General features: G+C 41.3%; 1 protein-coding gene across 6 annotated transcripts in view; it reads right to left on the bottom strand.

Annotated features, from left to right (window-relative positions):
- The window catches only part of LOC123507460 (potassium voltage-gated channel protein Shab-like), a 159209-nt gene that overhangs the window by 131030 nt on the left and 3179 nt on the right, over nucleotides 1-25000 (bottom strand). For 3 of the 6 annotated variants that reach the window (XM_045260345.1, XM_045260344.1, XM_045260346.1), the window contains exon 1: nucleotides 7260-7669. The exons of 1 other annotated variant lie outside the window; for it this stretch is intronic. The gene's annotated coding sequence lies outside the window, so the exon portion shown is untranslated. Of the gene's footprint in view, nucleotides 1-7259; nucleotides 7671-25000 lie in introns of those variants that run through there. 2 more of the 6 variants (XM_045260342.1, XM_045260348.1) reach the window with 2 other exon arrangements.

The following is a 25000-nucleotide window of genomic DNA, read 5'->3' as shown; positions in this document are numbered from 1 at the left end:
AATGGAAGGGAATAGAGTTTGAAGATGATGAAAAGAGGTAAATTGAAGAGAAATAGATAACGAGAAATAGCTGGGAAAGTAAACAGGAAAAATGTGCTTGTGGAAAAAGAAGAGAAATAAATAAAACATGAATGGAAAGAGTTAGAAAATATTTATAGATATGAAAGGTGATTAGAAATTGATAGAAAAGGTAAATGGAGGCAAATGGCGTTGAAATATGGCAAAGAAAGTAAATAAAAGAGAAACGTTCTTGAGAGGAGAAATTAAAGTAAGATAAAGTTTGAGAGGACAGAGAAGATCCAGAGGGAAGAATATTGTTTAAAAATAGTGTAAATTAAACAAACTAAAGATAGACAATACTGAAAAATGGTAAAGAATGATAAATAGAGGGAAACAGCTCTTGAAAATAGAAAAATGAAAAGAAATTGATGAAAATAGTGCTGTAAATTGAGAAAATAAAATAAGGAGAGAGAATTAGTGCTTAGTAATGGTAAAAAAAGATAAAAATAAGATAATGAGTGTCTGTATCAAAGTATTAGCGCACCCTCCTATAAATGCATCGAACGTTTACGAAGACTTACATAGAGAAGAGATGAATGTACTGTCCTATATCTATGTATTAAACGAGTAAAAGATTAATGGTACGCTTTTCTCTATTTTTGTACCTCCTTATAAATGTAATGCACGTTTACGAAGACAGATAAAGAAAAGAGACTGCCCTGTATGCCCGTGTCTCTATGTTAGGCGAGGAAAACATTAATGATACACTTTTCTGTATCTTTGTACCTTTTTATATATGTAATGCACGTTTACGAAAATCTACATAGAAAAAAGAGAAATGTGTGTTTGTATCTCTCTTAGGCGAGGAAAAGATTAACCCCTTCAGTACCATGCCGCGTTTCAATATTCATTCTGGTCACTATTTGGTGATTTTATACAGCTTCAGAAACTTATGTAGGGATTAGAATAGTAAAGACTGGCCATTAATCTTCTGACCTCCATAGATCTTTCCTAATGTAAAAAATATCGTCTAATCGTATCCAAAACTTGTGGTAAAAATACGTCCCGCTACTGAAGGAATTAATAGTACGCCTTACTGTATCTTTGTGCCTTCATGCTAAGCGACGTAATGACTCTAGTGAGAAAACAGCGTGATAGTAGAAGTGACGTGTACCTTTCTGTAAAATGAGAAGGGCCTAATATTTGTCCTTCATGCTGAGCGACGTAATGACTCCAGAAAGAAAGCAGCGTGTTAGTAGAAGCGTCACCGTATCTTTCTGTAAAGTGAGAAGGGCCTAACATAGAAAACGGGATGCATTTCTAAATATAGCAACTCGTCAGGTAAATATGTAGGAAAAGGGAGCGAAAAAAAAGTGAAGCTGATATCAAAGAAAGTGTTTAATTTTAGGTAGTGTCCACAGGCGAAAAATGAGATAATTAGTAAATCAATAGGTGAAGATGATAATATTTTCAGAGGGGACTTTCTCTCTCTCTCTCTCTCTCTCTCTCTCTCTCTCTCTCTCTCTCTCTCTCTCTCTCTCTCTCTCTCTCTCTCTCTCTCTCTTCCTGCTACTCATCGCTAAATTTATCAACCACCTCCTTTCATCTTGCTTAGAATAGACGAAAACATATTCACTAACACAGAAAATAAGAAAATAAGGGAATATGCAGGAAGCCATCAGACCCAGCAGTGGCAGTCTCTTTATAAAGCATGCCTACTCCTACCCACCCGTCACTCTTCTCTTTTATACCATGTGGGCTTTTCACGGGAATTTCTGGGCTAAAGAGGATACTTTTTGGGGTACCGCTTATCTCAAAACCGACCCGCTAGACAACCATTGCCCCGAGTGAGGAAGCCCAACCTACACTCGGACCGTGGACAGGAATTGAATCCATGCGCTTGGAGACCCCTCGGACCCCAAAGCACGCATGGTTCCACTGTACCACGGCGGCACCACCAAAGTAAACTAATCTAGTCTTTTAAAACTCCCTATTCACTGATTGCTGCGTCTGTTCCATTCATGCACTACTCTATTGGTGAACGTAATTTTTCCTGTGTCTTTTTTAATATTTATCTGTATTTCTAGTTCATTGACATTTGGGAATTTATTATACTCTCAGTACTTTATCCCTTTCAGTGCTTTTTTTTTTTTTATACCATGTGGGCTTTTCACGGGAATTTATGGGCTAAAGGGGATACTTATTAAGGGTACCTCCTATTTCAAAGCCCACCCGCTAGGAAACCATTGCCCCGAGTGAGGAAGCCCAACCTACACTCAGACCGTAGACAGGATTCGAACCCGTGCGCTTGGAGACCCCTCGGACCCCAAAGCACGCACGGATCCACTGCACCACGGCGGCCCCTGTACTTTATCCCCTTCAGTGCTTTGACACGTTTTTATATTCATTCTGCTTAGTATTTAGTGATTTTACACATTTTCAGAAATTTATATAGGGATCAGAACAGTGAAGATTTTGCCCATTAATCTTCTGATCTCCATAAACTCTACCTCAAGAAAATCGTCTAATCAAACTTATGATACAAATGCGTCCCAATAATGAAGGGATTAAATAGCTCATTGTGAAGGAAGGAAAGACTAGCGTGATAAGATGTAATACACGATTTAACTCTTTTTAGGATGAGAAAAAGGGAGAAAAATGAAAAATAGATGGAAATATTAGTAACGTAAGACTTCAGCTTCATTCAACCTCTCGTGCTAAGATTGAGAGAAACGGAAAAATAACAAACAATGCAATGATGGTAGGAATACAAGCAAATTCTCACTATAACAATTCCATTAGAGGAATGAGACAGAAACCGGGCGGTGTGTGTGTGTGTGTGTGTGTGTGTGTGTGTGTGTGTGTGTGTGTGTGTGTGTGGAGGTAGCTGACTCTACAATATTGTTTCGTGACTTTTCTTACTTAGCTTCAGAACATAAAAAGTCATTAACCCCTTCAATACCGGGACGCCTTTTTACCATGAGTTTTGGGTGTGATTAGACGATTTTATTTACACTAGCAAGGTTCTATGGAGGTCAGAAGGTTAATGGTCCTGAATCTTCACTATTAGAATCCCCACATGAAACTCGAAAGCTGTATAAAATCGTCTAATAGTAACTTGAATATATATGAAGATGTGCCATTGTACTGAAGGGGTTAAGGCTACACGTGGCAGTTCCTATACATTACATGCCTTTCAGTTTCTTCCTCTCCCCATCTATAAATCCTAGGTACCTAATCTTACTCTATCGACTCAGCACACCAGTTATATATTAAAAGAATGCACAGCTCGAGATAAAATTACCTTATATTTTCCTTCCAAAGATGCACTGTTGCTGGGAAAACTTTTTTTTTAAGGTAAGAGGGGAAAGCTGGCCAAGGGTAAGAAAATAAGAAAAAAAGGCTCAGTTAGTTGCCAACCCCCTTGCAGGTCAGAGAGAGTTAGCCAAAATAAAGAAAAATATCTTGAAACCTCCCTCTTAAATGGAGTCAAGTCATAGGAAGGTGGAAATACAGAATTAGGTAAAGAGTTCCAGAGTTTACCAGAGAATGATTGAGAATAGGAAAGCATGACATTATAAGAGGTATTTGTGATATTTATAGACATGTTTTGATACATAGACAGTCACGTATAGGCCTGCTGGATTCTTGTAGCTTCCCTTCGTTTCTTATTGAAGCTTCTAACCTCATAGAACTCCGAGAAAACGTAAAATCCACTTTGAAACTTAGAATGGAGGAAAAATTTAATACATCACCTGATAAACACTAATGGTAAATCAATAAGAAGGAAAACAGTAAAAGACAATAATACTAATATGTTGACTAACTAAACAGCTTTATCTAGAAAAGGAAACAATACATAAACAGCTTGGAAATTGAAATAAAAAAGGGCAAAGCAAACTAAACACTAAGAAATTTAATAGAGTAGAAAAAATATATCTTGTTAAAAAAAGCTGAAGAAAAACACATTGAAAAAACTGAAATAGGAAACACTAATAAGAAAATCAAATAGGAAAGAAACACAAAAGTCATCTAACGCGTTCAAACTCAAACATTTCCTTAACTCTTTGCAATAGAAACACTGAAAATTGAAATACAAAAAACAGAGGAAAACACTAAGAAGGAAATCAAATGGAAAAGAAACACATCCCTCTAACACATCCAAACTCTAACATTTTCTAATTCTTGGTAACAGAAACACTAAAACTGAACTAGAAACACAAACACTAATAAAGAAATCAAATGAAAAGAAACACAACATCCTGTAACACATCTAGACTAACATTTTCTAGCTTCTGGTAATAGAAACACTAAAAAACTGAACTAGAAACACAAACACTAATAAAAAAAATCAAATAGGAGAGAGAAACAACATCCTGTAACACATCTAGACTAACATTTTCTAGCTTTTGGTAATAGAAACACTAAAAAACTGAACTAGAAACACAAACACTAATAAAAAAAATCAAATGGAAGAGAAACACAACATCCTGTAACACATCTAGACTAACATTTTCTAGCTTTTGGTAATAGAAACACTAAAAAACTGAACTAGAAACACAAACACTAAAAAAAAAAATCAAATAGAAGAGAAACACAACATCCCTTTTAACACATCCAAACTCAAACATTTCCTCGGTAATAGAAACACTGTTAAAAATCGAGAAATGTAGGAATATATGTAGATGAGAGGGAGCCAGCAACACTTCCCCCCTCCCTCCCTCCCTCCATATCTTACGTCCCGCCCCTCAACTGCCGCCTAATTAGTCAGCCTTATCAGGGGACACATTAGCGGCAGGTAAGCTCAGGTGGACGAGTGGGTGATGGGGCAAAGACAACCAGGAAATAGGTAAATGTGAAGTGATGAAGGTAGAATTATTGACTTTGTTGTTGTTGTTGTTGTTATTGTTGTTGTTGTTGTTGTTGTTGGTGGTGGTGGTGGTGTTAGTTCATATTCTTCTATCTCATTTTTTTTAACTCGTTTTTGTTTTTTTCTTATTTCTCTCTCTCTTTTTTTTTTATCCCAGTTCTTTCTCTTTCTTCTTCTTCCTTTCCTACCTTCCTTTCTTCCCTCCATCTCGTTTCTTTCTACTAATCTTTATTTTATTGTAACTGTTCGTTTGTTGCTGTTCTTTGTTCGTTCTAATGTTATAGTTATTGTTATTTTTGTAGTAATTGTTGTTGTTACGAAATAAATGGAAACTCAAACGTAAATTGTCAAACCATTAATGAAAATAACCCAAGATAAATAAAGAAAAAAAAAAACTGCTGAAATATGTCAACCCATCATCATCCCCACAATAAACACAGTTAGTCATTTCAATACCATCACTTGCTCTCTCACCCTTCCCTTCCCTTCCCTTCCCTTCCCTAATCATTCAAACATCACTTGCCTTCCTTCCCTTCCCACCCCAAAACCACCACCATCTCTAATTCCCTTCCCAATTAAACCAAACTAAATTTTCCCTTTCCCTTTCTTCCCTATCGTATTCCTTCCCTTCCCTTCCCTTTCCTTTCCTTTCTTAATCACTCAAACATCACTTCCCTTCCTTTCCTTCCCACCAAAAACCACCACCACTTCTTATTCACTTCCCAATCAAGAAAATAAATCTCCCTTTTCCTCCCTTCCTTATCCTTTCCTTTCCCTTCCTTTCCCTAATCACTCAAACATCACTTTCCTTCCCTTTCCACCAAGAACCACCTTCTATTCACTACCCAATAAAACAATACATAAATTTTCCCTTTCCTTTCTTACCTATCCTTCCATTTTTTTTTCTTCACTTCTTAAACAAAACGAAATATTTACCCTATTTCCTTCCTTCCCTATCTCACCAATTTCTCCTTCACTTCTTAAACAAAACTAAATCTTATCTTCCCCTTTCCTCCCTTTCCTATCTCTCCAATTTCTTCCCTGTTACTTCTTAAACAAAACGAAATATTAACCCTTCTTCCTTCCTTCCCTATTTCACCAATTTCTCCTTCACTTCTCAAACAAAAATTTTATCTCTCCCTTTATTCCCTTCTCAATCCTTCCCCAGTCATCTACCCTTCCCTTGCCTTAAGAAAACGTTGGGAGTGAAGCGATTCTGAAGGTACCCAAAATCACTCTTTATGATAATGTTCTTGGCGTCCGTCACAACTTGGCTCCTGAGATTGCCATAAACCATGAGTATATATTAACGATGCTTGCTCTTCGGGACGACGGAAGGGAGAGAGAGAGAGAGAGAGAGAGGGAGAGAGAGAGGCAGAGGGAGAGATAGATAGGTCAAGGGTAAGGGAGATGAGAAGTGAGGTAGTGAGAGAGAGAGAGAGAGAGAGAGAGAGAGAGAGAGAGAGAGAGAGAGAGAGATAGGTAGCAGGTGCACAAATGTAGTTTATGAGATTGAAGGACGTGAGAGAGAGAGAGAGAGAGAGAGAGAGAGAGAGAGAGAGAGAGAGAGAGAGAGAGAGAGAGAGAGGGGGGGGAAGAGGGAGCGGAGAGATTCAAGTGTTGTTTATGTGTTTCTGAGCAAAATAAAACAAATTTTCTGTCGATGAAAGAGAGAGAGAGAGAGAGAGAGAGAGAGAGAGAGAGAGAAATTCATCACTCCCAGCCTTCACCTGAAAATCGTTTAAGCTACAACAAAGCTGGCGGGAAAGTGAGAGAGAGAGAGAGAGAGAGAGAGAGAGAGAGAGAGAGAGAGAGAGAGAGAGAGAGAGGATAGATCACACAGACAGACAGACAAAGGAAACTAACACATCCATCTAGCCAATAACAGTAATGGCGTCTCGTCCACCATTTATATTCATTCTGCCTCATTTTCCCCTCATTTCCCTTCATTTTCCTAAGCGTGAGCCATTCTGGTCCCCTCAGGTCACCCCTCTGTTCCCCTCAGGTTCCTCAAGTCACCTCGCGTCCCTAGGAGTGAGAGAGGGCAGCGGAGGTCATAGGTAGCGAGCAGAATGGTCAATTTTGAACTCTGAAATCGATGATGGTGTGAGAGAAGCAGGAATGTGAGGTAGACTTGCTGGCGACTCTCTCTCTCTCTGTGTGTGTGTGTGTGTGTGTGGAAGAGTGAATGAGAGAAGTGACATTTACCTCTCGACTCGTTCAGCAAGGACAAAGGACAGGAGACGCGGAGACACAGAGAATAAAGAGGATAGAAGGAAGGTTAGAGAGAGAGAGAGAGAGAGAGAGAGAGAGAGAGAGAGCAGCAGCAGCAGTAGAGGCAGGAGGAGGAGGAGGAGGAGGAGGAGGGGTTCCTGTCTGGCACTCTTACCAGACACATGTTGAGGCGGAGGCGCGGTAGGGGTGTGGCTCTTCACTCCACGCCTTGTTGCCGCCGCTAACTCCGCATTCCCCTTGTGTGGCGGGCGGCGGGGAGGCAGAAGGAAACCCCGACGTGAGGACCACTAATGTTTACCCGGAGTCAGTTATCAGAGTCGACCTATCAGTGTTATCACGTGGTTCACTCCATCCCGGCGACACTAAGACACAGATAACCGCCGTTGCACCTCGCCGCCCGTGGCTAGGGAGGCGCTGCGGCTAGGGCGGCCTTCATGAGGGCGTGATGCGCCGCGCCCTGGTCCGACAGCTGCACGGGAAGAGTTACGGGGCGGTGGAGCAGCGGTAAGCAGAGTGGGCGGTGCTGCGTTGCTCAATGTACTGCCCACTGAGCTCTCCTCTGCCACCCGCCCAGCTTGCTCGCGCACGCTCCCTACCTCCCTCCTCCTCCTCCTCCTCCTCCTCCTCCTCCTCCTCCTCCTCCTCCTCCTCAACAGACGACATCACAGCCCCCCCCTCTTCCTCCTCCTGTCCCTCCATCGCCCTTCCTGCCCCCCTCGCACGCCAAGCCCTGACTCAAGACAGTGCCCTCAAATCCTCTAGTCCAGTTTTGTGACCCAAAGTTGAGGGCATCCCTGTGCCCGTTCTGCCCCCTTCCAGCAGAGCCATTGCACCCCCCCCAGCCCTAAGACACCACTGCGCAGACTGGAGGGCAGGAGGGGACCGGAGGGGGCGGAGGGAGGCTGGGGGCACCGGGTAACTGCGCCGTAGTCCCTCACGCCGCTCGGAACAAAGTGCCCGGTATAGCCACGCTCACCCACTCAGGCGAACACCCGCGAGCACAGCTTGAGACTCACACTAACCCAACCCAGCCTAACCTAACCTCCAAGTGACCCGAAGGACGCCACGCCACCAACACGCCCTCTGGACCCATCAAATAACTTTCACCTTGTTCTTTCTTCACTCTCTTCCTTCATCTTCTTCCTCTTCTTCTTCCTCCTCCTCCTTCTCCTCTTCTTTCATCTTTTTCATGTTCTTGTTCTTCTTGTACCTCCAGCCTCAAGTCCAGTCCTCCTCCTCCTCCTCCTCCTCCTCCTCCTCCTCCTTTCCACTCAGCCCCATTGAGGAACGTGGCAGTGGTGTTGGTGGTGTGACTTCCTCCTCCTCCTCCTCCTCCTCCTCCTCCTCCTCCTCCTCCTCCTCCTCCTCCTCCTCCTCCTCCTCCTCCCCTCCCTCTAGACGCGGAACACGGAACAGATGGCACGGCCCTCTGCGGCATGACGGACGAGAGAGAGAGAGAGAGAGAGAGAGAGAGAGAGAGAGAGAGAGAATGCGTGTGTGTACATAGCCAGTGGAAAAGACCAAAACACACACGCACACGCACACACACACACACACACACACACACACACACACACACACACACACACACACACACACACACACACACACACACACGGTCACATCCTTCCGTGTGGACAGCTGTAGCCCCAAGAAATCCTTAGAATAGGATACCTTTCCTTCTCTCCGGGCGAATGTACCACGCCCCTCGATACCTCCCCTTCAATATCCTAAAGCGATCCTCCTCCTCCTCCTCCTCCTCCTCCTCCTCCTCCTCCTCCTCCTCCTCCTCCTCTACTACCACCACCACCAGCACCATCACCAACTTGTTTTCCTCGTCCTCGTCGTCGTCCATCTCCTCCTCCTCCTCCTCCTCCTCCTCCTCCTCCTCCTCCTCCTCCTTTTCTTCAGACACTTAACTCTCCATCAGTCATAAATAAATTTGCATTCATAACAAATAAAAAAATGGAATAGAAAAAAAGAGTGACTAACAAGAGAGAGAGAGAGAGAGAGAGAGAGAGAGAGAGAGAGAGAGAGAGAGAGAGAGAGAGAGAGAGAGAGAGAGAGAGAGAGAGGTGCTTTTTCACACAGTTTGCTCGCTAATACAACAGTGACCTAGGAATCAATATCAGTGCAGGTGTTGGAGGTTCGTGAGGCGGGAATGGTGCCAGGCTGGGGCGGGGGTGTTTAGGGTGCCACTCAGGGCCGCGGGTCAAAGGGGATGTGCCAGGGATAGAGGGAAGCTATCTGGGGGTATTCAGGGCTGTCCAGGGGTGTTCAGGCGTGTTCTGGGGTGTTTGTGGGAAGGTAATGAGTACTGGTAACTGTTTTTGGTATTAGTGAAGCTTCCTAATGGGTATACAGAATGGATTTTAGATGGTTTTTCAGAGTATGGTATAAAAGGGATAGATTTAAGTGGTATTGTAAGGGTGTCTTAGATATGGCTGTTAAGGTGTTAAAGAGTATTGGAAACTATGTTATATCAAAAGAGGTTCTCAACATTTGCATACACGAGTTTTTAAAGGATTTTTTCTAACGGTTTTATATAAAGAGAGAGTATTAAAGTTTGGTTGAAGGATACCTAACGTTGCATAATATATCGTGATATAAACTCGTACCTTACCAAACACAACCTTACCTAATCTAATATAACTTAATCTAACCCAACCTAACGTGACCCTAACCTTATTTAATCAACCTAACCTAACCTAACCTAACCAAACCTTACCTAATCTAATATAACCTAATCTAACCCAACCTAACGTGACCCTAACCTTATTTAATCAACCTAACCTAACCTAACCTAACCAAACCTTACCTAATCTAATATAACCTAATCTAACCCAACCTAACCTAACCTAACCTTATTTAATCAACCTAACCTAACCTAACCTAACCAAACCTTATCTAATCTAATATAACCTAATCTAACCCAACCTAACGTGACCCTAACCTTATTTAATCAACCTAACCTAACCTAACCTTACCTAACCTAGCCTAACCTTATATAATGAACCTAACCTAACCTAACCTTATTTAATGAACCTAACCTAACCTAACCTAACCTAGCCTTACTTAACATAATTCAACCTACTCTAACCTAACCTAACCTAGCCTTACTTAACATAATTCAACCTACTCTAACCTAACCTAACCTAACCTCATCTAACCCAACCTGACCTAACCTTAGCTAACATAAATAAATCTAACCTAACGTTATTAAGCAAAACATAAGTGAAGCTACCATGTAACCTAACCTAACCCATCTTCTTAGCCCTAACTATTAAACTACACATTTCCTGAGGTCCCCCTCTTGTCACAACACTGTGCCACTTAATCACAGGATCTTTTTTTCTCCCTCAAAAGGGCAACCACTTTAAGAAGGCTTCAAGTAGGAGGGGAGAAAATCTAATTGATGATCTGGTAGGGAAAGAGAGAGAGAGAGAGAGAGAGAGAGAGAGAGAGAAAATTAATTAGACACATTTAGTTTTGTTATTGTGAATATTCAACTTCATCACAGTCAACTACTACTACTACTACTACTACTACTACTACTACTACTACTACTGCTACTGCTACTGCTACTACTACTACTACTGCTACTAATAATAATAATGCTAATGCTGCTACTACTGCTGCACTAATAATAATACTACTAATAATACTACTACTGCTGCACTGCTACTGCTACTGCTGCTGCTACTGCTGCTGCTGCTGCTGCTGCTACTGCTACTGCTACTACTGCTACTGCTGCTGCTACTACTACTACTACTACTACTACTACTACTACTAGAGCAAATCAGAAATTCTAGATATGATGTGTGTGTGTGTGTGTGTGTGTGTGTGGAATGATGTTCTTTAAAGGCGCTTGTGTTTTGATGTTTTATTCAAGACACACACACACACACACACACACACACACACACACACACACACACACACACACACACACCCTTATCATAAAACACACACACACACACGCACCCTTATCATAAAACACACACACACACACACACATACACACAACACTTATCCCAACACAAACTACCCCTAACACACACACACAAGTACACACTCACCCCATCCTACACTAAAACACACCTACACAAACACGGCCAAACAGTCTTAACGTTTCTATCCAATCTCTACTACTTTGCTTTCCCACAGATGGCGCTTTGCCCAGAGATAAAGAGAGGGGTCGAGGCGCCTGTTGATGGCCCGAAGATGAATGAGAGGGAGGCAGGAACAGAGAAATAGGGTCGAAATGAGAGTGAAGAGGTCGCGACTTCCTGACTTCTTCGGTTCTTTTAATTTCTTCGTGTCAGTCCCAGGTGAGAGAGAGAGAGTGAGAGGGAGAGGAATGGAGATGAAGAGTGAGTGGAAAGGAATAGAGTGTACTAATGAAGTCTAATGAAATAAAGGGTATATGAAAGAAAATGGGGAAAAATTAGAGAAACTTGTGATATATTTGATAGAAAGGAAAATAAAGATAGAACAGTGATAAGGAAATGTATTAAAGTTTATGGAAAGACAGAAAAAAAAGAGAGAAAGAAAGATACGATAGATAAAAAAAAAGGAAAGAGTAATACAAAGGAGAACAGAAAAATGATAATGATGAAACAGAAAAAAACACAAAAAAAAAATAATAAAAAAAAACTTAGACCATTTCAATTACCAAAGATTTAGAGGAATTTGATCGGCCTCTCCTTTCCTCTCTCCAGTAGATAAAGATGTGGGAGGAGGAAAGGAGGAAAAGTGGAGGGAACGTGGAGGAAACTAGTGGAAAGAAAACATCCCTTCGGTGGACAGGGAGACACTGAGGGAAAAATACGAGAGAGAGAGAGAGAGAGAGAGAGAGAGAGAGATGAGAGAGGTATGTGGGGAATAATGTTTTACAGAGAGGAGGAGGAGGAGGAGGAGGAGGAGGAGGAGGAGGAGGAGGAGGAGGAGGAGGAGGAGGAGGACGTTTTGAAGGAGATGGAGGAAGGAATGATTCGCGAGGAAGGACAGAAAGGAGAGAATATTATAGAATGTAGGAAAAACAGTAATAGTAGTAATAGTAGTAGTAGTAGTAGTAGTAGTAGTAGTAGTAGTAGTAGTAGTAGTAGTAGTAGGAGTGGTAGTAGTAATAGTAGATGAGAAGGGAGTTTAAACTTGCATAACTCTTAAACACACACACACACACACACACACACACACACACACACACACACACACACACACACACACACACACACACACACACACAACACCTATCATAGAAAACGAAGCAAAATAGAAAAATTGAAAACAGCAAGAACGCACAAACAAACAAACAAACCAATCCTTCTCATACCTAATCCTTTTGCTTTCCTTACAAAAAAAGGAAAAAAAGAAAAAGGAAAGAAAAACAGTAAAAAAAGAAGAAAAAAAGTAATCCCATATTGTTTCCCGCCAGAGAGAGAGAGAGAGAGAGAGAGAGAGAGAGAGAGAGAGAGAGAGAGAGAGTCACGTGATACTTCTATTTGACCTTTCACACATCCACAGGTCAAGGGTCAATCCTCTCCTCCAGGTGTGGGTGTGTGCACGCGCGCGCACTCGCTCTCTCACACACACACACACACACACACACACACACACACACACACACACACACACACACACACACACAGATTTTAGTGTTTTTAATAGATGATATCACGTAAAATATTAAGGAGGAGGAGGAGAGAGGAGGAGGAGGAGGAGGAGGAGGAGGAGGAGGAGGAGGAGGAGGAATTTATTAAGGAGGAAAGCAAAATATCATAGTGCTAATTAATGTATTTAGAAAGAGAAGAAGATAAAGAAAGAAGAGAAAGAAAAAAGAAGAAGAAGAAGAAGAAGTGGAAGAAAGAAAGGAAGATGAAAGAGGAGAAGATGAAAGAAAAGAAGATAATGAAGAAGAAGAAGAAGAAGAAGAAGAAGAAGAAGAAGAAGAAGAAGAAGAAGAAGGAGAAGAAGAAAGAAAAGAGAGGAAGATGAAAGAGAAGATGAAGAAGAAAAGAAGAAAAGAAGAAGAAGAAGAAGAAAAAAGAAGAAGAAGAGGAAGAAGAAGAAGAAAGAAAAGAGAGAAGAAGAAGAAGAAGAAGAAGAAGAAGAAGAAGAAGAAGAAGAAGAAAGAAGAAAATGAAATAGAAGAAGGAGAGGAATATGAAAGAGAAGAATTAAAAGAAGAAGAACAAGAACAAGAACAAGAAGTAAAGAAGAATAGGTGGAAGAAGAAGTAGAAAAAAAGAAGAAGAAGAAGAAGAAGAAGAAAAAAAAGAAGAAGAGTATAGAAACGAAATCTTGTCTTTTTAAAATGTGAATGGTATAATTTTTCTAATCTTGAAAATTAAGGAAGATTTTAATGAAAGGAGAAGAATCAGAATGAAGATAATTTGATTGCTTTGTTAAGAAATTGATTAAAGGGAAGAGCGAGGAGGAAGCGGAGGAAGAAGAAAAAAGAAGAGGAAGAGGAGGAGGAGGAGGAAGCGGAGGAAGAAGAAAAAAGAAGAGGAAGAGGAGGAGGAGGACAATAACATTACTACAAACCTTTTCTCTTCTCGTTCTCTCATTCTCTCTCTTCTTTTCTCTCTTTTGCACCCTTTTTCTCCTCTCTCTCTCTCTCTCTCTCTCTCTCTCTCTCTCTCTCTCTCTCTCTCTCTCTCATTTCCATCCTTTATCTCCCCTTTTTCTCTTTTTCTCTTCTTTTCTCTCCTTTCCACACTTTACCTCCTCTCTTTCTTTCTCTTCTTTTCTTTTCTTTCCATCCTTTTTCTCTTCCCTTTCTCTCTTTCTCTCTCTCTCTTTTCTCTCCTTTGCAACATTTTTCTTCTTTCTTTCTCTTCTTTTCATTCCTTTCCACCCTTTTCCTTCTCTTTCTCTTCTTTTTTCTTCTTTCCATTCGTTTTCTCCTCTTTTTCTCTTTTTTTTCTTCCTTCTCTTTTCTCCTCTCTTTCTCTCTTTCTCTTCTGCTCTCTCCTTTCCACCCTTCTCTGTCTCTCTCAGGAAAGTCGCTGTCTCTCTGTCTCTGTCTCTGTCTCTCCGTCTCACTATCGATGCTTCAAGGCTTCAGCGCTTCTGTTTCTGCTTCCTTTGGCCTCCAGTGAGATAATCCGGATTTATCTTCTCATGAGTCGGATTAATTACAAGAACGAGGCGGATTGAGGGCGTTGTTAGTGGAATCGAAGTGGATGAGCAGAATGAAATGTTGCTCTCCCTATCTCTCTCTTTCTGGGGATTTTAACTGCATTTCTTTCCATGCTGCTCCTGTTGTTTCCCTTTTTCCTCTTCTTCCTTCCTTTTCCTCCTCCTGCTTTTCTTCGTCATCCTCTTCCTCCTCCTCCCCATCCTTTTCCTCCTCCTTCTCGTTTTCTTTCCCTTTTTCTTCTCCTTCTCTTTCTCTCCATCCTTTTCCTCCTCCTCCTCCTCTTCCTCTTCCTCTTTTTCTTCTTCTTCTTCTTCCTCCTCCTCCTCCTCCTCCTCCTCCTCCTCCTCCTCCTCCTCCTCCTCCTCCTCCTCCTCCTCCTCCTCCTCCTCCTCCTCCTCCTCCCCCTATAAACACAAGTAGTCAGACGCAGATTACATATTTCCTTTTCGCTCTCTACTAAAATTCCATGTGATTTTTTAATATCATATGGTTTCGCCTTTTTTCCTGCCAGCCTCGGCTGGAGGGAGAGGTGGGTGGGGAGGAACCTTCTGCTTTGCTTTCCTGTCTCTAGCACTGGTAGTTAGTAGATAGTCTCCACAAACAGCCTAGTAAGGACCTAAGGGTCTGTTGCTGTTTGTCTTCCTTTGTATATTCCTTTGTATTCCTCCTCCTCCTCCTTCTCCTTCTCCTTCTCCTTCTTTCTTCTCCTTCTCCTTCTCCTTCTCCTTCTCCTCCTCCTCCTCCTCCTCCTCCTCCTCCTCCTCCTCCTCCTCCTCCTCCTCCTCCTCCTTTTCCTCCTCCTCCTTCTCATCCTCCTCTTCCTCCTCCTACTTTTCCTCTCTCTCTCTCTCTCTCTCTCTCTCTCTCTCTCTCTGGTAATTTCACTTTTCTACTTGAAGCTCAAAAAATTTAATTCCCTGAGCTCCTGACTTTTTTTTTTCTTTTTTTTCAATTTTTTTGGTTAGTAGTTGGAATGACACGCTTTTGTATTACTGTTGTTGTTGTTGTTGTTGTTGTTGTTGTTGTTGTTGTTGTTGTTGTTGTTTACACGTGAATAACTTTTGTGGATATGTTGATGAAAATTACGTACTCTCTCTCTCTCTCTCTCTCTCTCTCTCTCTCTCTTTTTTTTTTTTTTTTTTATTTAAACAAAACTTAATACAAAGGAACATGTACCCAAAGGCGCACTGTCGTGTGCTACCTATTCTAAGGGTACTACAATCTATTTCTCTACAATATTTACAAGACTTAAAAATAGATAATATACAAGATGGTCAGCATGTAAATGGAGCACTATTCGTTTCACTTCACTAGCACTATTCACGCACTGCACTACACTGAGTGTCACGTCACAAAGAGTGTCAGAGGAGTTGGCAGTGTCTGTCTCCACTTATGTGCCATCAGTTTGACACTGTGAGTGTTCATCTCCTGGACGTGAGGCACCGCGGCCGTGAACAAGTTCCACATCCTGGAGACGCGTCCTGCGAAGGTGCGTTGATGCTGACACCCGTGGGATCGCGGCACCTCTACGGCGTCACCACCATTGAGCACCGTTCTCGTGCTCCGTGCGGTGACTCTTAGAGGATGACGCAGCCCTGCCAGATGTGGCACTCTTTGCACCTGTGCCTTATGGAACACTACGATCGCCGCCACGTCTCTGCGGTGTTCCAGTGAATCAAGGGACGCTCAGGCTCTGGGTGAGGTGGTAGTGCAGCATCTACTAGCCGTATGGCGCGGCGTTGGATGCTGTCCAGTCTCCTTCTGTGTGTGGCGGCACAGGACATCCAGGAGAGAGCTGCGTATTCAAGGTGGGGCCGCACCTTGTACAGCAGCAGTCTCCCTTCCTGTCGAGGAAACTGGCGATCCTTCTGAGAGCGGAGATCCTGTGAGAGGCTTTCTTGGCAATGGTTTTGACATGCCTGTCAAACCTCAGCCCTCGATCCACCTCCACTCCAAGTATCTTGACGTCATCTTGGAGTGGGAGAGCAGCAGCGCCAAAGACAACTTTCCTGCCATTGCTGCCATGGCGGCTGGGGACCGAGAGACAACCATTGCTTGTGTCTTCTCCGGCGCGAATGTCACTTGCCAGCGAGCACCCCACTCCTTTATCACTCGTAGCTGCTGATTGATGGCCTCAGCAGCCCGCCCACTGTCCTGGCGTGGATAGGTATAGGAGAGGGTGCAGTCATCAGCATAGGCCATGACTCCTGGCAGTAGCTGGAGAAGATCATCCACGTAGATATTCCACAGGAGTGGGCCAAGAATTGAACCCTGTGGCACTGATGCCTCCACAGGCAGGGACTCAGATGTTTGCCCGTTGACAACCACCTTGAGGCTTCTGTCCTGCAGGTAATTTCCCAAGAGTCGTAGCAAGCCACCCTGGATGCCTTTAGCACGAAGCTTTTCTAGTAATCCGTTGTGCCATACTTTATCAAAAGCTCCTGCTATGTCCAAAGCAACCACTATAGTGTCCTTGCCGTCGTCGAGGGCTCTCTCTCTCTCTCTCTCTCTCTCTCTCGTGTTTGTGTCACTTCATGTGTGAAAAAATTATGTTCGTGTGTACTTCTCATTAACGACACACACACACACACACACACACACACACACACACACACACACACACACACACACACACACACACACACACACACACACACACACACACACACACACTGTACTATTTATGGATTGTGTTTTTCCTAAGTTTGTTATGATTCATGGTAGGAAATGATGATGATGATGATGATGATGATGATGATGATGATGATGATGACTTTGATGTGATTAGAAGTGTTTTTAGTGTAGTAGTAGTAGTAGTAAGGCCATCACCACCACTACTATCACCACTCCCACCACCACCACCACCACCACCACCACCACCACCACCACCACCACCACCACCACCACCACCACTTCTTGTCCCCTTAACAATCAATGAAGAATGAATAATGACACACCGTCCACTTAGCACATTCCACCTGCCTCAATTAGAACAGGTAGTTAGCTAAATAATTCATTGCCACCTGCTCGTCAAATGAAAATGCTCAAAAAATAGCGAAATTCTGATGTTTTTAGCAGAATTCATAGAAGAAATTGCGTATCCAGCGAGAGAGAGAGAGAAAGAGATGTTGAGAGACAGAGAGAGAGAGAGAGAGAAAGAGAGAGAGGGGGGTTAAGAAGGGGTTGACGTCATGCAAGTGTGATGACGCGAAGGAAAATTTATCACCTGGGAAATTTCAAGTTTATGGGAAGGAAAAAAACTCAAAAAGGCTGGAAATTCTACTCAGGAAGAAGGGAAAAACGTGCATAGCGATCGTGGGTGACGGAACGTGATGTGGGTGAGGAAAATAAGTAAGAAAATAAAGGAAAGTTAAGAAGTGCGTAGGGAATAGGGAAAGAGAAAATTCGTAAAGAAGAAATAGAAAATGGGAAGGTTGAATTATTAGGATGTTATAAATATGAAAAGTGAATTAATGGAGTGAAATTTGTATATGATAGAAAGTTAAGGAATTTAGTGAGTAGGTAAAAGAGAAACAGGAATTTGAAAGGAAGAAATGGATAACTGGAAGGAAAACTATTAAGATCTTATAGATAGGAAAAGGAAATTAACGGAGGATGATGAATGAGTAAAATTGTAAGAAGTGGAAAATTAAGAAAATCAGTGAATAGGTCATGGAAAAACGGAAATTCGTAAAAAAAAATGGAAAAAGGAAGGAAAATCTATTAGGATGTTATAGATATGAAAAATAAATTAATGGAGGATGATGAATAAGTAAGATTGCAAAAAGTTGTGAAAAATTAAAGAAATCAATGAGAAAGTTGTGGAATAATGGAAACTCGTAAAGAAAAAATGAAAAATAGGAAATGGAAAATAGGAAGCAAAAATATTACGAAATTTTAGATATGAGAAGCAAATTACTGGAAAAAAAATTTGTAAGAAAGTCATGGAAAGATAAATAGATTAGTGAGCAGGTTATAGGAAAGCGAATATTCATTAGGAAAAAATGGAGAACGAGAAGGAAGAATTATAAGGAAAGGAAATTAATGAAGGATGATAAGTGAATGAGATAAGCAAGAGAGTGATGAAAAGTTAAAGAAATTGGAGTAGAAGTAATGAAGCAGTGGGTATTAGTGAGGAAATAAAGATTAAGGTGAGGAAAATGAAAGAGAGGTAATAGATAGTGAAAGATGAATAAAAAAAAAAGGACGATGCATTAGAGAGAAACAAATGATGAAAGTAATAAAGCTGAAAATAATACGCCATTAAGAGAACTAAATATAAAGAGAAACTAAAATAAAATCTCACTAAGCACAGAAAACAAATGAATACTTACAAAAATTAATAGAAAAAATAGTTATTAATAAAAAAAATAATACTGAGAGAAAATGATAATACAGTAAAAAAACTTATAATACAAAAGAAAATAAAAAAAAACGATAATAAGAAAATAGATAAATAGATAAATGAACAAAATAAAACAGACACCCCACAAAATACATAAAAAGTGAAAGAAAACGAGAATTATAAAGGAATTGAATTTATAAGAACATCATGAGTGTTCTTTAAATTCACTGCTGAGTCAACAATACACTCTAAAGGTCAGGAGTGTTAGTGGTGACGTGTTCGTGACGTGTTGGTGACGCGCCGAGGCTGACGTCACTATTTGATTGCGTCACGGTGCTAGTGGGTGGAAGAGAGAGAGAGAGAGAGAGAGAGAGAGAGAGAGTGTGTATGCGCGCTTTAGATTTTATTCATAATTCTCTCTCTCTCTCTCTCTCTCTCTCTCTCTCTCTCTCTCTCTCTCTCTCTCTCTTTTCTTATCTTTTTTTAAATTTTTTTCTACAGCTTCCTCTACACTTTTTTTTCAATTGTTTTGTTATTATGCTTTGTGTTCTCTTCCTCCTCCTCCTCCTCCTCCTCCTCCTCCTCCTCCTCCTCCTCCTCCTCTTCTTGTGTCCACTGGCGTCATATCCTTCTTCTGACGTCATAATTAGTCTATATGTTTGTAGTGTTTTCAGTTTTAACCTTACAAAGAAACGGTACACTCTCTCTCTCTCTCTCTCTCTCTCTCTCTCTCTCTCTCTCTCTCTCTCTCTCTCTCTCTCTCTCTCTATCTCATCCATCTATTTTTTCTCTAGTGTATCTATCTATCTATCTATCTATCTTTCTTCTCTATCTATCTATCTATCTATCTATCTATCTATCTATCTATCTATCTATCTCTCCCATTTATCAACCTCTCCTCCTGTTCCTGCCCAGTTTCTCTCTCCTTTATCTCTTTCTCCTATCTTACATTTCCTCTCTCCATTTCTCCCCCATTCTCCTCCCGTTTCCCTCCCTTCCCTCCTTTTCCCCTTGAAGATTAAAATGAGGGAGGGGAAAGGAGGGAAGGCTTCATGAGATTGTATTCCCCTCAAATCCTCAAATATTGGGGTTATTTCATGTCTCTTGCTATTATCGTAAACCTCTTTTATTCATTTCCCCTCATTCATTAATTAAGACGGTTGATTGTGAGGGGAAAGAGGAATGGAAATGGGGATAACTTGGGATGGTTTGGAAAGGGGGTTTTGTGGTCTCGGAATGAGGGGAAGTGAGGAAACAGGAGGAAAATGAGGAAAAAGGGAAATTATGTGGATTATTGGAGTAAGGAAATAATAGAAAGGGGAAAGAAAGAGTTTGTGAGAAGGGGAAACAGGTATTTCTTTGTGAGAGTGAGGGGAAGTGAGGGGAAAAAGAGGAATAAGAGAAAAAGAAAGGAAGGTAAGAAAAGGAGGATGAGAGGAAGGAAGAGGTGTTTCATGGGGAAAAAAAGTTGAGAGGTGATGGAAATACCTAAAGAAGGAGGAAGAGGGGAAAAAAAGGGGAAATTTTGTGAGTTAGGTTAATGAAATGCGAAGGAAAGGAAGGGAAGACGGAAATTGGTATGGAGGAAGTGAAAGGAGGTGGAAGGGAGGGAAACGGAAGAGTGAGGGGAAATCCTGAAGGGGGAAAAAGGAGGAAATCAGTGAAAAAAAAGTAGTAGTCGGAAAAAATGTTAATATTATTTAGTGGAAAGAAATAAATTATGAAAACAATTAATATATTTAGGTATTTTGGTATGTCATTGATTTTTCCCCTTCAAGAGAGAGAGAGAGAGAGAGAGAGGGGGACGAGTAGCATTGCAGTATTAGTCTTCCCACTCTTCACAAACAAAATCCTATTAAGTTTGGTTAGGTTAGGTTAGGTTTAGATTAAGTTAAAGCTTCGTTATGATTCATCTACACGCGCGTTCACACTCACACGCTTCCAGACAGACAGACACACGGACACACGCACACACACACGAATGATTCATAATCCAAGCAGTAACGTGTGTGTGTGTGTGTGTGACAAAAACACGGTGATTCATGGGGGCAAATACGTATCATTACACACACACACACACACACACACACACACACACACACACACACACACACACACTGCGCCACCGGTAAACTTTTTTTTCTCAATCTGTGTTTCCAGGAATATTATGTCAAGGTAACCGCTTCTTTCGGGATTAAAACTGATAAACTCCTATATATACTGGCCGATTTTGACTGTGGTGAGGTGAAGGTTGTGGTGGTGGTGGTGGTGGTGGTGGTGGTGGTGGTGAGAGTGTTGTTGTTGTTGTTCTTGTTCTTATTTCTTCTTCTCTTGCTTTTCCTCTTCTTCCTCTTTCACTTTCACTTTTTTCTTCCTTCTCTTTTCCTTTCTCCTTGTTTTTTCTTCTCCTTGTTTTTCTTTCTTCTTCTTCTTCTTCTTCTTCTTCTTCTTCTTCTTCTTCTTTTCTTTCTTCTTATATTGCCTGATTTTGACTGTGGTGAGGTGAAAGTTGTTGTTGTTCTTGTGGTGGTGGTGGTGGTGGTGGTGGTGGAAGTGTTGTTGTTGTTCTTGTTCTCATTCTTGTTCTTTTTTTTTTTTTTTCTTCTTCTTCCACTTTCACTTTTCCTTCCTTCCCCTTTCTCTTCTTCTTCCTCTTCTTCTTTTTCTTCTTTTTCTTCTTTTTTCTTTTTATTTTTTGTTCTTGTTGTTTGTTGTTGTTTTTGTTGTTGTTATTGTTGTTGTTGTTGTTGTTGTTGTTGTTGTTGTTGTTGTTGTTGTTGTTGTTGTTGTTCTTCTTCTTCTTCTTCTTCTTCTTCTTCTTCTTCTTCTTCTTCTTCTTCTTCTTCTTCTTCTTCTTCTTCTTCTTCTTCTTCTTCTTCTCTTTCTTTCTTTCTTTCTTTCTTTCTTTCTTTCTTTCTTTCTTTCTTTCTTTCTTTCTTTCTTTCTTTCTTCTCTTGTTCTTGTTCTTGTTGATCTCTTTTTCTTTTCTTGGTAATAGTAGTAGTAATAGTAGTAGTAGTAGTAGTAGTAGTAGTAGTAGTAGTAGTAGAAATATTTAATGACTATTGTTGTTCTCGTTTCCTCACAAGACATTAATTTCTTTGTCACTTACTACACATTCTTCCTTTTCTTTCACATTCTTTATCTCCTCTCTCTCTCTCTCTCTCTCTCTCTCTCTCTCTCTCTCTCTCTCTCCCCTTTATTCTCTCTTTTATTTCCCCATTCCTTTGTTAGCATGTTAAATATTTTCGTCTCCATTCTAGTTCATCTTTTTATTATCTCCTCCTCCTCCTCCTCCTCCTCCTCCTCCTCCTCCTCCTCCTCCTCCTCCTCCTCCTCCTCCTCCTCCTCCTCCTCCTCCTCCTCCTCCTCCATTCATACTATCATATATTTCAGGACGCGAGAAAAAGTAGCAGATTATCTTGAAAAAACGTCTTTGAATCTGGTAAAAAATGGCCGGTTGTTGGCAAGAGAATCACTTAAATCTCACACGCACCGTTACTGCCGCGTCTGTTTCGCCTATTTATTGTTTTTCTTAAGGATTTTTTGTCCTTTCTCGCTTCCTTCTTCGCTTTTGTTTGGGGTTGATCGTCTCTTGTCGCAACAGGAACGCTCACCACTCAAGCTTTGGCGCCTGTTTTCTGACCGTTTTCTTTTCTTTTTTTTTCAGGGATGACTTCAGCTTTTTTCTCTTTTTTGTTCCTTTTTATCAGAGGTTAGAAGGTTTTCAATTTGCGAGAGTGGCATGGCGTACCGGTTGACTCTCTCTCTCTCTCTCTCTCTCTCTCTCTCTCTCTCTCTCTCTCTCTCTCTCTCTCTCTCTCTCTGAAATCGAGGCTAAGACACAAAGGAATTAAGATCAACGAATAGATTAAGACCGATAGCCTGTTAATTGCATTCGGTCTCTCTCTCTCTCTCTCTCTCTCTCTCTCTCTCTCTCTCTCTCTCTCTCTCTCTCTCTCTCTCTCTCTCTCTCTCTCTCTCTCCAAAGAATCGCTTTTCTTAATTCTTCTTGTAATCTCTTCATTTAATCCTTTCATCTCCTTTCCCTTTTCGATCTGTCTTTATCTCTCTCTCTTTCTTTTTCTCCGTCTCTAAGATTAACATTTCTTCTAAGTATTTAAATGAGTTAGTAGTCTTTACACTTCATCATTCCCTAACTATTTTGCTCCTCCTGTAAGTTGAGAAATAGTACGAATGTTTTCCTTTATTTCTCTCATTCCCTATCTCTCAAACTAACATCTTTAAGTTAATAATTTTTAGATATCATTATTTTTTAAGTATTTTTCCTTGTAAGTTACGAAAAGTTTATTGATAATCTCTTTTCTTTTCTCTATTCACTTTTAACCCCTTCAGTACCGTGACGCATTTCCATATTCATTGTGCTTACTATTTGGTCATTTTATACAGATTCAGAAACTTATGTGGGGATTAGAATAATGAATACTGTGGCCTTTAAGCTTCTGACCTCCATAGACCCTTCCTAATGACAATAAAATAGTCTAATCATACACAAATCTCAAGGTAAAAATGTATCTCAGTATTGAAAGGATTGAAAAAAAACCTGACATTTTCTTTAAAGTATTCATAAAAAAATTAAACAATCTAAACACATGATTTCACAAGTATATCCCTATTTTCCCCACGAACTTGAGAAAATATCAATAAACACGCAAGCAGTGCCCGTTTTCCTTCTATGCTTCCATATTTTTAGGGGTATCTATACAAATTCTTCATCGATACGCGTAAACCATTTAGTACCATGACGTGTTTTCCGTATTTATTCTGCTTACTATTTGGTGATTTCATACAGCTTCAGAAACACATGTGGGGGATCAAAATAGTGAAGACTCTGGCCATTAATCTTCTCACCTCCACAGGCCCTTCCTAATGTCAATAAAATGGTCTAATCGTACACAAATCTCAAGGTAAAAATGTGTCCCAGTATTAAAGAGGTTAATCTTACTTGAACTGTGATGAATGGTTAAACTTTGTGGCCTCTCTCTGCCTCTAATCTACTAAAGAACACAAGACCAAACAAGAAAAAAAAAAAGAGATGTCTGTGTTAGTAGAGAGAGAGAGAGAGAGAGAGAGAGAGAGAGAGAGAGAGAGAGAGAGAGAGAGAGAGAGAGAGAGAGAGAGAGGGGGTAGTACTTTCAGTGTAGTTAAAAAAACAGACTTGTTATTATTCTGATGTAACACAGCTAATTTTTTTGTGTGTGCGCGACGTGAGAGTACTGTGTGTGTGTGTGTGTGTGTGTGTAATTCACTGTTTGATCTGCTGCAGTCTCTGACGAGACAGCCAGACGTTACCCTACGGAACGAGCTCAGAGCTCATTATTTCCGATCTTGGGATAGGTCTGAGACCAGGCACACACCACACACCGGGACAACAAGGTCACAACTCCTCGATTTACATCCCGTATCTACTCACTGCTAGGTGAACAGGGGCTACACGTGAAAGGAGACACACCCAAATATCTCCACCCGGCCGGAGAATCGAACCCCGGTCATCTGGCTTGTGAAGCCAGCGCTCTAACCACTGAGCTACCGGGCCGTGTGTGTGTGTGTGTGTGTGTGTGTGTGTGTGTGTGTGTGTGTGTGTGTGTGTGTTAGTACAGTTGTAAGAAGTGATACATTGTTTGTTTTTCTTCCATTTGCGTCTTAATCTTTATCTCCTCCTCCTCCTCCTCCTCTTCCTCTTCCTCCTCCTCTTCCTTCTCCTCTTCTCTTTCCACTTCGTCTTGTTCTCATTTTTCTTTTTCTTTTTCTTGTTTTTGTTTCGGTCTTGTTTTTTCTTCGTTTTCCTCTTCTTTTCCTTCCTCCTCCTCCTCCTCCTCCTCCTCCTCCTCCTCCTCCTCCTCCTCCTCCTCCTCCTCCTCCTCCTCCTCCTCCTCCTCCTCCTCCTCCTCCTCCTCCTCCTCCTCCTCCTCCTCCTCCTCCTCCTCCTCCTCCTCCTCCTCCTCCTCCTCCTCCTCCTCCTCCTCCTCCTCCTCCTCCTCCTCCTCCTCCTCCTCCTCCTCCTCCTCCTCCTCCTCCTCCTCCTCCTCCTCCTCCTCCTCCTCCTCCTCCTCCTTCCATTGCAAGAACTACAGTGTGACTTAAATAAACTGACACGCTGGGCAGAAAAATGGCAAATGAAATTCAATATAGAAAAGTGTAAAGTCCTACACATTGGAAGTAACAATGTACAAGCAAAATACGTAATGAGTAATGTACCTCTGGCAAGTGCTGAGAATGAAAAAGATCTTGGTGTTGTGGTGTCTAAAGATCTCAAGCCGAGCAAACACTGCACAGAAGCAGTAAAGAATGCAAATAAATTAGTTGGGTTCATTGGAAGAACCTTTGAATTTAAATCAGAAAAAGTTATCCTTACTTTATATAACTCATTGGTGCGTCCTCA

The sequence above is a fragment of the Portunus trituberculatus genome, chromosome 22 (genome assembly GCF_017591435.1).
Source record: "Portunus trituberculatus isolate SZX2019 chromosome 22, ASM1759143v1, whole genome shotgun sequence".
NCBI classification, from domain to species: Eukaryota; Metazoa; Arthropoda; class Malacostraca; order Decapoda; family Portunidae; genus Portunus; species Portunus trituberculatus.
This window is presented reverse-complemented; position numbering and strand designations above follow the sequence as displayed.